The sequence below is a fragment of the Bos indicus genome, chromosome 2, assembly GCF_029378745.1.
Source record: "Bos indicus isolate NIAB-ARS_2022 breed Sahiwal x Tharparkar chromosome 2, NIAB-ARS_B.indTharparkar_mat_pri_1.0, whole genome shotgun sequence".
NCBI lineage: Eukaryota > Metazoa > Chordata > Mammalia > Artiodactyla > Bovidae > Bos > Bos indicus.
Window position 1 is genome coordinate 9755745 of NC_091761.1, and position 16536 is coordinate 9772280.

A 16536-nucleotide genomic window follows, 5' to 3' on the forward strand; every position below is an offset into this window, starting at 1 on the left:
CTGGCTATCACCTCCTGTCCCAAGAACGGGGCTCGAGGATCGAGGCCCCAAACCCTCAGAGCCCGGGTCAGCGGCAGCGCTCCTAGACTAGGGCCTCAGACCCACAACCGGAGTAGCGGGGTGGGGGGTGAACGATGGTCGGTGGAGGAGATGCTCGAGCGTCCCAACCCGCCCGCGCCCTACGGAGTGCCAAGGGCAGCCGGATTCCGTCGGCAACTCTTGTGCGACGTTTATTTAAAAACGAGTAAAGCTTTGTCCGTTTTTCCTGTTTCTGGTACTTTAAAGCCCTCAGGCACCCACAGACGAAACTCTGTAATTAATGGTCGTTCTCCTCCCCAATTCTAGCCCACACTCAAACACTGAACTTAATTATAAACTTTCAGAATGCTAGCACAGCCTCTTCCAGGCGAGTCGTGTTAAAGCTGATCTTCAGCCGACCCCGAAAAGATGGGCAGGGCAAAGAACCGCACTAACCGTTTTAAATTACGTCAGATTAGTCAAAACCTTATTCCTAGTTTATTAGTGTAGAAGTACGAATGTGTGATCACTGACCTAGAGCCCGACGTCCTGGAATGTGAAGTCAGGTGGGCCTTAGGAAGCATCACTATGAACAAAGCTAATGGAGGTGATGGAATTCCAGTTGAGCTATTTCAAATCCTAAAAGATGATGCTGTGAAAGTGCTGCACTCAGTATGCCAGCAAATTTGGAAAACTCAGCAGTGGCCACAGGACTGGAAAAGGTCAGTTTTCATTCCAATCCCAAAGAAAGGCAATGCCAAAGAATGCTCAAACTACGGCATGATTGCACTCATCTCACACGCTAGTAAAGTAATGCTCAAAATTCTCCAAGCCAGGCTTCAGCAATATGTGAACCGTGAACTTCCAGATGTTCAAGCTGGTTTAGAAAAGGCAGAGGAACCAGAGATCAAATTGCCAACATCCGCTGGATCATCGAAACAGCAAGAGAGTTCAAAAAAAAAAACATCTATTTCTGCTTTATTGACTATGTCAAACCCTTTGACTGTGTGGATCGCAATAAACTGTGGAAAATTCTGAAAGAGATGGGAATACCAGACTACCTGACCTGCCTCTTGAGAAACGTATACGCAGGTCAGGAAGCAACAGTTAGAACTGGACATGGAACAACAGACTGGTTCCAAATAGGAAAAGGAGTACATCAAGGCTGTATATTGTCACCCTGCTTATTTAACTTATATGCAGAGTACATCATGAGAAACGCTGGGCTGGATGAAGCACAAGCTGGAATTAAGATTGCCAGGAGAAATATCAATAACCTCAGATATGCAGATGACACCACCCTTATGGCAGAAAGTGAAGAACTAAAGAGCCTCTTGATGAAAGTGAAAGAGGAGAGTGAAAAAGGCTTAAAGCTCAACTTTCAGAAAACTAAGATCATGGCATCCGGTCCCATCACATCATGGGAAATAGATGGGGAAACAGTGGAAACAGTGCTGCTGCTGCTGCTGCTGCTGCTGCTGCTGCTGCTGCTGCTAAGTCGCTTCAGTCGTGTCCGACTCTGTGCGACCCCATAGACGGCAGCCCACCAGGCTCCCCGGTCCCTGGGACTCTCCAGGCAAGAACACTGGAGTGGGTTGCCATTTCCTTCTCCAATGCATGAAAGTGAAAGTGAAGTCACTCAGTTGTGTCCAACTCTTAGCGACCCCATGTACTGCAGCCTACCAGGCTACTCTGCCCATGGGATTTTCCATGCAAGAGTACTGGAGTGGGGTGCCATGGAAACAGTGGCTGACTTTATTTTTCTGGGCTCCAAAAATCACTGTGGATGGTGCTTACTCCTTGGAAGGAAAGTTAGGACTAACCTGCTGTTGCTGCTGCTGCTGCTGCTGCTGCTGCTAAGTCGCTTCAGTCATGTCCAACTCTATTCGACCCCATAGACGGCAGCCCACCAGGCTCCCCCATCCCTGGGATTCTCCAGACAAGAACACTGGAGTGGGTTGCCATTTCCTCCTCCAATGCATGAAAGTGAAAAGTCAAAGTGAAGTCGCTCGGTCGTGTCCGACCCTCAGCGACCCCATGGACTACAGCCTTCCAGGCTCCTCCATCCATGGGATTTTCCAGGCAAGAATACTGGAGTGGGGTGCCAACCTAGACAGCATATTAAAAAGCGGAGACATTACTTTGCCAACGAAGGTCCGTCTAGTCAAGGCTGTGGTTTTTCCAGTAGTCATGTATGGATGTGAGAGTTGGACTATAAGGAAAGCTGAGTGCCGAAGAATTGATGTTTTTGAACTGTGGTGCTTGGACTGCAAGGAGATCCAACCAGTCCATCCTAAAGGAGACCAGTCCTGGGTGTTCACTGGAGAGACTGATGTTGAAGCTGAAACTCCAGTACTTTGGCCACCTGATGCCGAGAGCTGACTCATTTGAAAAGACCCTGATGCTGGGAAAGATTGAGGGCAGGAGGAGAAGGGCATGACAGAGAATGAGATGGTTGGATGGCATCACCAACACAATGGACATTGGTTTGGGTGGGCTCCGGGAGTTGGTGATGGACAGGGAGGCCTGGCGTGCTGCAGTCCATGGGGTCGCAAACAGTCAGACACGACTGAGCAACTGAACTAAACTGAAGGATTTTAGACTTGGAAGAAGGAATATGCACCTGAGGTCCCTTGGGGCTAGCTTGCTATTGGTGTTTTCCACCTCGCCCAGGCCCTGGAGCAGGATTGAGGACTAAACCTTGACCTTTTCTTTTGTATTCACAACTCTTAGCACCTTAACAAGCAATCAGTTGCAGTTAGCAAGCAATCAATAAAATGTTGAAGGAATGAATGAGATGAGATGAAATCTAAGATGAAATCACCAGTAAACTTTGCCCAGAGACGTGACTTCCTCATATTGTGTATCATGTGCTATAAAGAATTTGGTGAACAAGATAAGAGTATAAATGCATTGTTTGGATTTTTAGAACAGTTTAAAAAGTACTAAAACAGTAATTTTGAATTTGAACCTAAAAGCTCTTAATCCTGTGCAGGGATATGTATGTAAACTGAAATATCTAATTTGAATGTATTACTTAATTGCATCATATACTTTGATTTTTAAATGTGACTAATATTTATACAACACAACCTTAGGCATGTTTTATAATGTAAGATCCAACACTTGCCTAAAGGAAATTACTATGTGAGATTTCCTTTAGGCAAATGTTGGACCACATGTTATAAAACATGCCTAAGCTTGTGTTGCATACTTGTACATAAATATAAATGTACCTTTTTCCTTGCCGTGTTCTCTGGTACACAAATCAGGCCATGGGTATGTACACACAAACCCAAAGGATCATCTATGCCTTAAAAGCCTGAGAATCAGTTCCCTTGGAAATCCACCGAGATAGGGAGAGAAGCTGAAGCTTGAGTGAATGAAGACCACATTTCTCTGAGGAGACGAACAGGGTAAGCCAGTACCTTAACCTTCAGGGTTGTGAATGCAGACATCTTTGTTACAGAGTAGTCAAGCTTGAGCAGTCATCTATCCAGCACCTTGCAGACTGAGGAAGTTTATTATGTGAATGAAGCAACTAAGTCACTTTAGTCATGTTTTACACTTTTCGACCCCATGGACTGTCCATGGGATTCTCCAGGCAAGAATACTGGAGTGGGTTGCCATGCCCTCCTCCAGGGGAATCCCAACCCAGGGATCGAACCTGTGTCTCCTAACGTCTACCTGCATTGGCAAGGGGGTTCCTGACCACTAGCACCACCTGAGAAGTGTGTATACCAATTCAGCCCATGCTTATTCAGAATCCACAATGTGCCAGGTATTGTGTGCACAGGAGAGGGCAAGAGCATATTTTATGCTACAAAGAAAAACTGTGCTATCCCCTTTCCCATAGCATTCCTTAAAACTACATTATAACAGTTTTCCAACTTAAGAGAACTAGATATCAACATTAAGTATAATCATTTTTAAATCAAGAAAATTAAATAGTAAAAGTATATTTACTTTGAATTTACCCCATACTTCTTTGTCCTATGCTTAAAATCCTGAGTCCACTGACTTCTGTAAATTCAAATGCCTGAGTTCAACTGCTGGCTTCACCAAATACTAGTTAGTTGTGTGATGCTGGGCAAATCGCTCCCATCATTATGTGTCTGTTTTCTTTTCAAAGAAAGCTCAGTTCTGTTACCATAAAATAAGAGGAATTTCAAATTTTTATCTTTCAACCAACATCAAGGAGGATTCAGTTCATAATCCACAGAAACCCTTTTGAAATCCTCTTTTTCCGCCCTCCATTTCTCGAGCCCTTAATCCACTAAACCCAACCCTACAATGTTTGTTGCTATTGCTTTCCAGCTATTTATTAAGGAGATCAACTTGGCCTTGGCCTTTCCAGCTGCACTCCCTTCTGGGTGAAGGCATTCATTTCTTTTTATTGAGATAACATTGGCTTATTACATTATACAAGTTTTATGGGTACAACATTTCATTTCTACTTCTATATACCCTACAGAATTGCCTTTTCCTATCTGTATCACAAAAGATCCCCAGCTAGCACTTGGGTGTGTGGAACAGAAGAGAAGGAAGGCAAAAAACTTGTCTTTCTGGGCTTTCTTTCCTAATCTGCTCCCTCAGGGTTAGGGTTGCCCAGGTCTGTTTGATTCATTGCATTTCTCATTCTACACATCGCTAACATTATCTTACTCATTGTCATGATCTTACCGCTCTGCACCTCACAAAGTAGCTTTAACTATATTAAATCAATTAAATCAATTACTCAGTGTCCCCAAAGTGCCATCTTTGTTCACAGGGTCTCTGTCTTCCTAGAAAACATCAGATCTCATCAACCAGCCTACATCCTTCTGCAGCTTCAACCTACACAATGTCCTCTCTCTGGCTGCTTCCTACTCTTCTTTCAAGATGTGTATCAGTCATCATCATGTTCTCAGGAAGCCTTCTATCAGGAACCATGATTTTTGTTTTTGTATCCTCTGAGCTCAGTTCTGGAGAAGGCACTGGCACCCCACTCCAGTGCTCTTGCCTGGAAAATCCCATGGATGGAGGAGCCTGGTAGGCTGCAGTCCATGGGGTCGCTAAGAGTTGGACACAACTGAGTGACTTCACTTTCACTTTTCACTTTCATGCATTGGAGAAGGAAATGGCAACCCACTCCAGTGTTCTTGCCTGGAGAATCCCAGGGACAGGGGAGCCTGGTGGGCTGCTGTCTGTGGGATCACACAGAGCCGGACATGACTGAAGTGACTTAGCAGCAGCAGCAGCAGCAGCTAGGCTTGTCATAGCTTTTCTTTTAAGGAGTAAGCATCTTAATTTCATGGCTGTAGTCACCGTCCACAGGATTTTGGAGCCCAAGAAAATAAAGTCTGTCATTGTTTCCATTTTTTTCCCCATCTATTTGCCATGAAGTGATGGAACTGGATGTCATGATCTTTGTATTTTTGAATGCTGAGTTTTAAGCTATCTTTTTCACTCTCCTCTTTCACCATCAAGAGGGATCCAATCCCACCAGGGAATTCCCAAAACCTCTAATTCTTTTTTCCTTCAGCTTTATGATAAATTTAAATACTCATAATCAGATGATCTTTAAAAAATAAAGTCCACAAAGTCATGCATATTTTTATTTTTTCCTTGGAAAAAATGGCAAGAAAATGTCATTAATGACAAAACACAGCATTTGTATAATGTATGTATGTATAGGTCCTGAAATTTTTCCTTAGATACATGATTTAATCCTACTATTGTTTAGTACTATGTTACCTAAATGATTATTAAAGTATTTTCTTATAAAACATTATCTCCAAAAAATGAAAAAAATTATCTTGTGTCCCAAAAAGACATAGCTAGACATATGTCTACAAAACACAATTTTGCAGAAGAAATTTTAATATATAAAACTTTTTCTTGTTCTATTAAATAAACAGCTAAAACAATCTGATATATAACTCAAATAAAACATAAATTTATTCACATCACATTTTCTTTCCACTTACAGAAACACTCCACTTAACTACTTTATTAAGGAATATGTTAATCATTCACTTATTCATCATATAGATGTTGCCTCTTTGTAACAATATAGTTACTACATGTGGGTAATTTTACCCCATTTTACAGATGAAAAGAGTAAGTTTGGAGATGTTAAAGTATGCTCCCTTCAAGAGGTGGAGCCCAATTCCTCTTCCCTTGAATGTGGACTAGATCTCATGAATTACTTTCAAGGAATAGGATTAAAAAATTTTGTGACGGTGCAACTTTGTTGACTAGGTCATAAAAGGTGTCCTTTTGCTGTTCCAGATGGGAGGCCAGATGTCTTGAGGTGGGAACTTACAAGCTGCCCTGTGGAGAAGTCCACATAGTGAGAACCTGGGGCCTTTTCCTAACAGCCATGGGAGTGAGTCCTCTTCAAAGTGGCTCCTTCTTCCCAGTCAGGCCTTCAGATGCTAGCAGCTCCCGCCAACATCTAATCTGAAGAGAGACACTGAGCCAGATACTATCCATCTAAGCTATGGTATAATTGTTAGATAATAAATATTTGTTGCTTTAAGCCAGTACATTTTGGGGATATTCAGCAATAGAAAACTAAGACAAAGAGTTTAGAGCAGATATGTAATTTGCTAAGGTCACAGAGCCAGGAAATGTAAGAGATGTGTCAGCCAGTCAACTATAGCTAATCATGTAATTTATTGTCGAACTGGGATGCTTTAGAGAGTAACAGGGATAGTGATAATAATTATATTGGTACAACAGCTATATACTGGAACTATCTAGGGCAAACTGGGACATAGATTCACTATACAGCCTATGCGCTTTACTGCAACAGAACATTGTCTTCTATATAAATTACTGGATACAGTGTGACTTACCCAACAATGGAAGTATAGCACAGGGAAGGTATAAAGCATGTACTCCGACAGAGACTACTGTCTACCAAATATTCGTTGTTCCCATTGGTAATACTCCCACACTGTGTGATGCAATAATGTGTCTAGCCAGAAAAAAAAAAAACAAACCTGCATTTGCCACCTCCTTTATAGATGACCAGAAGACGTCAGCAGAAGTTATCAGGTGGAGCTACTTAAGAAACCACTTAGAAGAGGGCTAGCTTAACTATCAGGAGCCCTTTTTCCTTCTCAGTTTCTTTCCTGCTGACACTTGGGACATGGATATGGTGGTTGTAGCTGCAGCAGCCTCATTGCAAACATGAGGAGGCATACTTGGTAATGAAGGTCATGATTTAAGAATAACAGAGCAGAAAGTCTGGGCTTCTGCAAACCAGGGACCCACTGTTTCTGTCTTAGTAAATTTTTCTCTTATGTGAAAGAAAAAATATGCCTCTATCTTTGTTTAAGTAGATATTACAAGGGTTTTCAGTTATACCTTGATTAACCTAATCCTAACTGATATACCCACCTTAATTCCTCAAGCAATAGATTTAAGTTTTGAGCACCAAACATTTGTATACTTACTCTGTTTTAATAGAAATTGTTCTCAATATATTGAACACCCTTCCTACTTTTTAAAGTAGCTAAAATAAAAGCACTGACAGTTTTCTTGATGATACAAGGTTATTATTATTTATAGAAAGGAGAGTCAGCTCACTTTTTAGTGCCTAATAAAAAATCCTATGGATGGAGGAGCCTGGTGGGCTACAGTCCATGGGGTCACTAAGAGTTGGATACAACTGAGTGACTTCACTTTCACTTTTCACTTGCATGCATTGGAGAAGGAAATGGCAACCCACTCCATTGTTCTTGCCTAGAGAATCCCAGGGACGGGGGAGCCTGGTGGGCTGCCATCTATGGGGTCACACAGAGTCGGACACGACTGAAGTGACTTAGCAGCAGCAGCAGCAGAGTTTTATATGCCCCATGGAAGCTCATTCAACTATTTGTATTAAATAAACCAGGTATGAATTAAGTGTGCTAAGTGATACTCTTAGATGGGTTAGTTTGTTCCTTTTAAATGAGTCATTAGAGGGTTTTTTTCTTCTAAACTCTCTACTCTTACTTCTTCTTAAAACTTGAAAATTAATTAAAGATTTCCACCTGACAATCATTATGACAGGGGATTTTCATGATACGTTAAATATCTGGATTTAATAGGAAATTATTACATTCAGAAAGGAGTTAGATGCAGAGCTCTTAATCACATAATTGTATTAGGTTTAGCTCATAAAAATATAAAAGAATTAAATAAAAGGTTTGGTGCATATTCAGCATTTTTGTGAAGCAGAACAGCATTTCCATAGTTTTTCTTTTGAGTTCTGAAAAAGTAAATTAATAATATTATGTAATTATTAATAGTAAATTAATACTATTATAGGCAGAAATAAGATACTCTAAGAAACTGAATTAACTTTTTTATTCTATTTCAAGTTAGTTATTCTATTTCAGTTCAGAATATCCTTATCATTAAGTAAACAACATTTTTGAACAGTGATTGTAATAAAATGCTTCCATTAGAGAATAAATATTTTCATACATTTAAAATGTCTAGGATAAATACATGGAAGAAAGCTTCAAGGACAACCTAACAATTACATCTGACCCAAAATGCAATAGTAAATGACATTCACAAAAATAATTCAAGCTAAGGCTGGATGATCATTTGATAGGGATATAATAGACCTTTCTATAAGTATGGAAATACTCTGTATCTATACTGTCTCTAATATTTATAATAGCTACATGTGGCTATTGAGCACTTGAAATATGGCTAGTATCACTGAGAAGGTAAATTTCAAATTGTATTTAATTTTAATAGCCACATGTGGCTAGTGACTCTCAAACTGGATGATATAGTTTTAGATGGTATTCATGGGGGGTGAAAGAATTAATTTTGATGGATTCTAAACTCCCTCCCACCTTTATATCACCATAGCTGCAAAAACATGCAATTAAACTTTATTTCTTCTCCATTGTCTTCTCTGTTCAGCACCAAATTATCCCTGTTTCTAATATCTAAAATTAACCAAGGAATTAATTTAATCATCACAGAACTATAATGTGCCAAATGCAGTGAGGGAAAAAAAACACAAGAGAATCTGCTCTGGTATTAATTTGGGGGGGGCATTAATATTTTTTACCTTCTCGATTTTCCTCTTACTACCCTATTTATTTAACCTATACGCTGAGCACATCATGAGAAATGCCGGGTTGGATGAGTTATGAGCCAAAATCAAGATAGGTGGGAGAAATCTCAGCAACCTCAGAAATGCAGATGATACCACTCATGGCAGAAAGCGAAGAGGAACTAAAGATCTTCTTAATGAGGGTGAAGGAGGAGAGTGAAAGAGCCGGCTTAAGACTAAATATTAAAAGAAACTAAGATCATGGCATCTAGCTCCATTCAGTTCAGTCGCTCAGTCACGTCCGACTCTTTGCGACCCCATGGACTGCAGCACGCCAGGCCTCCCTGTCCATCACCAACTCCCGGAGTTCACTCAGACTCACGTCCATCAAGTCGGTGATGACATCCAGCCATCGCATCCCCTGTCGTCCCCTTCTCCTCCTGCCCCCAGTCCTTCCCAGCATCAGGGTCTTTTCCAATGAGTCAACTCTTCGCATGAGGTGGCCAAAGTACTGGAGTTTCAGCTTTAGCATCATTCCTTCCAAAGAAATCCCAGGGCTGATATCCTTCAGAATGGACTGGTTGGATCTCCTTGCAGTCCAAGGGACTCTCAAGAGTCTTCTCCAACACCACAGTTCAAAAGCATCAATTCTTCGGCACTCACTTTTCTTCACAGTCCAACTCTCACATCCGTACATGACCACTGGAAAAACCATAGCCTTGACTAGATGGACCTTTACTTCCTGGCAAATAGAAGGGGAAAAGGTGGAAGTAGAGAAAGATTTCCTCTTCTTGGGCTCCAAAATTACTGCGGGCGGTGACTGCAGCCATGAAATCAGAAGACGATTGCTTCTTGGCAGGAAAACAACGACAAACTTAGTGTGCTGAAAAGCAGAGACATTACTCTGCAGACAAAGGTCCATATCAAGGCTATTATTTTCCTAGTGGTTATGTACAGCTGTGAGAGCTGGACTGTAAAGAAGGCAGAACACCAAAGAATTGATGCCTTTGAACTGTGTGCTGGAGAAGACTCCTGAAAGTCCTTTGGATAGTCCCCCAAGGAGATGAAACCAGTCAATCTTAAAGGAGATCAACCCTGAATATTTACTGGAAGGACTGATGCTGAAGCTGAAGCTCCAATACTTTGGTTATCTGATGTTAACAGACAACTCACTAGAAAAGTCCCTGATGCCGGTAAAGATTGAGGCCAGGAGAAGAGGGTGTCAGAGGATGAGATGGCTGGACTGCATCACTGATGCAATGAACATGAACTTGGGCAAACTTCTGGAGATGGTGAGGGACAGGGAGGCCTGGTGTGCTGCAGTCTATGCAGTTGCAGAGAGTCAGACACACCTGGACGACTGAACAAGAACCTTCAATAACCCTTCTTTTCTGGACACCTCTCAAATATGATGTCCAGGTAGCAGCAGGCTGTGGACACCATATCTAAATGCAGGAACTCCCAGATTCACCAGAGATTTCTCTGCTTGGATAGAGTAAAGCCACGGGAATTGATGGGGTCATGCAGCAGCAATAAGGGTTCTGATCAGATTCAAGTTGATTTTAAAGTGATATTATCTGCACATGTGAGATGTGAGCTATAAGGAATTCCTACTGTTGCCAGCCTCCTTCGCAGTGTTTCCCAGGATTCTCAAAGCAGCTTCAGCCTGTATCGAGTTCTTAGTCTCGCTTGTACTCCTGCATCTGGTCTGTTCATTCATCCCTGCAGATAAACTATCTCAACCCAGATATGGAACATGCTCCCTTTCACATCGATTCCACAAAGCAACCTAAATGCAAGGTAGCAGGATTCTGTAAAAAGTTGGAGGGTAATAGTGGGATGTGCTGTGTTGCAGCTAAATATTAAAAAGCCCTGTTCCTTAAAGGCTTCAGCATTCCTACTGTGGGAATCTCTCCCAACCTGTGTCCCCTTCTCCAATTCCTGACTGCCTGTCATGTTAGTGCCCACATCTACCAGGCCCTTTTCTGTCTCTTTTCCTCATTCCCAAGCCCCTATTATTTCTTCACTCTGGGCCATGGCCATGTCTAAATTGCTCTCAATTTTTCCTTCAGAATAATTCAGACTTCTCTGCTCTACCCTAATTTTTCAGATGTCAGGGACCTATATTGCCAGATCCAAAATTTCAAATAAAAAACTAAGTATACAAAATGTTCTTACCCTAAAAAAAGGATTCTACTTCCAGATTTTGAAGTAAAATTTTCTTTTTCATGTGACTACATAACTGTATATTATAGTTTCAAAGAAGACTTGGCCATGGTCCTAAAGTCAATAAAAGACATTATGGGGACTAGAAGGTGAAACTCTTGAAGAGCATTTATCTTTTCATTAAATTATAGCCATAAACAATGAATTAGATAAGATTTTGTAAACAGGTATGAGACTCTCACAACCACTTACAATACTGTCTCCAATGAAAACAAGGTCATGAGCACTAGAAAATGGCATAACAGACACTTGGGGAAAAGCATATAAAAATGAAAGCTATATAGATTTAAAAAGTAACTAAAAATAGCTTGATCCATATCCCACCCCCGCTTCCCTCCCCTCTCCCGCTTCCTCTTCCAGCTCTGCTTCCTTCTTTTAGTTGTCTCCTCTCCTGTTTCAGGTTTCCCAGTTGACTAGAGAAGATAGCCACCTGTAACCTCAGGCTCTGTATCGTAATTTAGCAATTCCATTCTAGCTAAAATCCCAGGATAGCAGCTCCAGGCAATGATTCGTTTGAGTTGGCTCTGTTTGTAATAATTGCTTACCCCTGAGCTGATCGCTGTGTTCAGTGGAGTGAGATATTAGGATTGGCCATGCCTGCGTCAAGTAATCACTTCTGTAGCAAGAATGTGGCATGACACTGTTGTAGATAGGAGGTTCTTAATGATTTAGGATGCAGGAACGGAAGTTGTACAAAGAAAGGGGTGCAGCCAAGCATGCCAATACAATGTATGCGGTTTGTTCCACGTAAATCTTAGTATTTATTACATCAAAGGGGAAAATACCCCCGCACAGGCCTCCAATTTTGACTTCTATTATTAATCAGTTATCTCAGTTATAAAATTTAAATATCCTATCAGTTTTTATTACCATTATATAAACCTGATTTTGTTAGTTTTAAACTACGTGTGAAAATTGTTTGCTCATTGGTGTAACATTTTTGTGGTGGTCAAAAGGCAATGTTGGCTTAAAACTTTTTCTGGTATAATGAATGATAAATTTGTTTTTAGACACTGTGAATACTATGTCAATCTAACAAGCCATTTCCCCAGTTAATCTGAGTTGTGTGGCTGTGGTAGTCTTAACAGTGTGTCTTGGCTTCACCACACTTTGGTTGCCACTGTATTTAGAGACTATTTTAGCCTTGACAGAAAAACATTATTTTTATAGGAATTTTATTGGCTAGAAAGCATGATTTGTGTTATTTTCTACTCATGTTGCCTTGGTATATAGAAATTAAAAACCTGCTGCTATTATCACAAATTTTTACTAAATGTGCTTCATGCGATAGGGTGAAAGACAAGCTTTTGCTGGGTTAAGTCACAGAGATTTGTGAACTAATTTTATAGTTTACAAAATCTATAATATAATCTGAAATATATCCTAGCCAATCCTGATAAATATAAATGTGTTAAGTTTCAAGGTATAATTTATAAATAAAAAGATTCTTACTATAATTAGACAAATACTATATACTTTACCTTATTACAATATGTATAATTTATGTTCTAGGCAAACATACATATGTCTGTGTGATTTCCTAAGAGTGATGGTTAAGTCTGCCTTTTTCCCAAGAGAAATAGGGAAAAATCATAATTTGGTGAGTGTCAAGAAAGCTGTCAAACTTAAGAATCATCAACACCAACTTTCTGTAGGTATCTATGATTTTTTTTTTCTTACTGTATTTCAGTGATTTAAGTTTCACAAACAGCTCCTATAAAAGGGAAGCTTCTGAATATAAGTTATATTACTGTATAAGAAGTTGGGGTTTTCACAGGTTATTTCACATCTACTGGGGCTTCCCAGGTGGCACGAATGGTAAAGAACCCACCTGCCGGTGCAGGAGACTTAAGAGACATGGGTTTGATCCCTGGGTCAAGAAGATTCCCTGGAGGAGGGCCTGGAGAATCCCATGAACAGAGGAGCCTGGAAGGCTACGGTCCATGGGCTCTCACAGAATCAGACATGACTGAAGAGACTTAGCACATGGAAAAGAAAATACAGGTTGGACTCACCAAAGGATCCAGGGAGATGGCATTTGTTGAAAGCTTTATGGATTTCCATCACCTTCTGAGAACAAAAGGGAACCACAAGAAGACTGAGTTTGACTACATCTGCCACTGAGAAGCAGCGATCTCAGAAACTAAAATATCAGTGGTGTGATACTCTTTCTCTTCAATTAAATAATATTTCTTTCATACTTTAATTCCTTGGTTTTCAAATGTTTCCTGGCAGTGGAACCCATTCTTCCAATGATACATTAGCAGAAATCACAAATACAAGATGGATAAAAGCAGGACCCAGACACTCAGAACATCACCATCCAGCACAACATAATAAAGCTATGGCTTTAAAGATACACCTGTTAAAGTTCATGACACTCCTATCAAGGGTTGTACACATGAGTAGAAAAATCAGCTTTCTCTTTCTAGCAGATTCACATTTCATCTTTCTAGAGCTTCAGGATATTCACCTGCAGTTGGTCTTGTTCTTCATTCAAATAACCTTCCTGAGCATCTGCCTTTCCTATTTTCCTGCCTTCTTTTTTCACAGTGCTCAAAGAAACTTGCATACTCTTTTTCTCTTTCTGCCTCAGTTTTGCAGCCTTTAAAAGAATACCTACCCTCTTATTTCAAGACTTTAGCCCATATCAATTTTATCAGGCAAATGGGGAAGCATAAAAATAAACTTCTTGGTTTCTATTTTATGTTCTCTCTCTATATATATATATTTAGTCTTTTTATGCAAACATTAAGAAAAGCTTCTGTCTGTACCTGGCCATTGCATGTGGCAATGCAAATGTACTTTGCACAGATGCAGGAGCACCATTTGCAGGGGTGATGCACAGTTATGTGGCCACCTGCCTCAGGCCTGCTGTGTGCTGAGAGAAATCTCACTAGGATATTCTCCCAAAGGACGGTCTGAAGTTCACCTTCATCTGGGGTCTTCATGTGAAAAGTGTGATCAGAATCCCAAGCCAGGCACTAAATCAGAATTTCTGGAGAGGGGACTTTGCATGTGCCTTGTTAACGATTTCCTTTGGGAGTTTTAGTTACCTGTTAATAAATAACAATCCTCCCCTCACCCCCAAACACAGTGGCTTAAAGCAGTGATTTTTTTTTTCTTTTTTGGCCACACCAAGCAGCATGGGGATCTTAGTTCCCCAATTAGGGATCTAACCCGTGCATCCTGCAGTGGAAGCAAGGAGTCTTAACCACTGGACTGCCAGGGAAGTCCCAGCAATGATTTATTACTTCACATGATTCTAGGTGGGTTGACTGGCAGTTTCTCCTGGGCTCACTCTTGCAACATCTTTCTAGACTGGAAGGTCCAAAATGGCCTCACTCACATATTTGTCAGTTGGTGTTGGCTGTCAGTGGGGTGCCTCAGTTCTCTTTTTTTGTGGTTTCTCATCCTTCACTTGCCTCCTGATACCAGAGGTGGCTTCCTTACAAGTGGCATTCTCAAGGCAGTGTTCCAAGAGGGCAAAGGTGGAAACCGAAAGCTCTCAGGAAACCTAGACTTTATTGACACATCACTTCTGCCATATTCTATTAGTCAAAGCAAGTTACAAGGTCAGACCAGGTTCAAAGTATGGGAAACTGATTCCTTTTCTTGACTGAAAGAGATACAAAGCATTTACAGCTATATTTCCCAACATACTATAGTGTATAATACTTTCAGCCTTCATCATCCTGTCTGTGGAAATGGAAACCTCTGAAATACGGTATTTGTGAGTTTCTTTTAATGTTTATTTACTTTTAGCTGTGCTGGGTCTTCATGGCTCCGCAGGCTTTTCTCTAGTTGCAGCAAGCAGGTGCTACTCTGTAGTTGTGATGCATGAGCTTCTCATTCTGGTGGCTTCTCGTTGCAGAGCACACGCTCTAGGCTACAGGGCTTCGGTCGTTGCAACACGTAGGCTCAGTAGTTGTGGTTCCTGGGCTCTAACGCAGAGACTCAGTGGTTACGCTGCAGGGGTTTAGTTGCCCCAAGACATGTAGGATGTTCCCAGATCACAGACCAAACCCATGTTGGATCGAACCTGTGTCTTCTGCATTGGCAGGCAGAATCTTTAACACTGGGCCACAAGAGAAGCCCCTGTAGGCTTTCCTTTTAAATGGAAGTTTCTGCCTTCATTTGATAGAAAAAAGCTGGTTTTCTTTCAGGTCCTGAAACTAAGATTGTCAAAAAAAGTTGTATCTACACTTACATTTTCAATCTACTCAAAATCAACCATGGGATTATTTTTTAAAAATAATTAATACAAGATTGCTTATTTTCACAGCTATTTTATCCAGACTTTTCTGATCAATTATTTTCCAAATTAAAAACAAAAAGGTCAGAATTGGGTAATGTAAGTTTAGTTTACTCTTCTACCAAAGCTAATCTTCAGTGATTTTGGTAACAAGTAGACTTAGTTAAAAATGACAAAATTATAGAACAGAATACAGAAGGATTGACAACAACCTGAGAAATTAGGTATGGGGTGTAAGATTAAAGGACCGTTCCAGGAGGAAGGACTGGGTTGTCAGCTTTGCCTACAGTTGAAAGCCTGTTGTGAGTCAGTGACAGAGGCAATGTAGCCATCCAATCCACACCCACATCTCTGTTCAAAAATGTGCTACTTTATTTGCAAACTACAGGCAGTATTGAGAAAACGATCTAAAATGTATTCTTGGAAAGTGTTCTCTGAGGGGGCTTAAGTAGCAGTAATTGTTAAGAAAAAATACCAACCTCTTAGTGCCATGGCAGAACAAACCACAAAAATGTCTTTTAATCAAATAATGGAAAACATACTATTACAAACCCTTGAATGTGTCGGCTGCAAAGTGTTCTATATATTGTGCCATATTTAACATTTGCTTTGGAAATTTTTTTCTTCTGGTTTAGACTGGAGGAAAAGTTTGCCAAGGTTTGTGTCTCCCTGAATCAGCAAGTAAATTTCCCATTACTCTTCCAGTTGGGTGAGTCATCAGCCCGGCTTAGGGAAGTCACAGTCCTGGCTGTCTGGGCGGGATGAGAAATAACATTACAGTCAATCAGTCTAGACAGTCACTTGGCCATTTATGGTATCATTTCCCCTTTACTACTGAGAACCTAGAGAGCAAAGAGACACTCCTGGGAATATGCGTAGGGTTACCAGATTTAGCAAATAAGAATACAGGATGCTCAGTTACATTTAGATTTCAAGATAAACAATGAATACTTTTTTTAGTATATGTATGCTCCATGAAATATTCGTA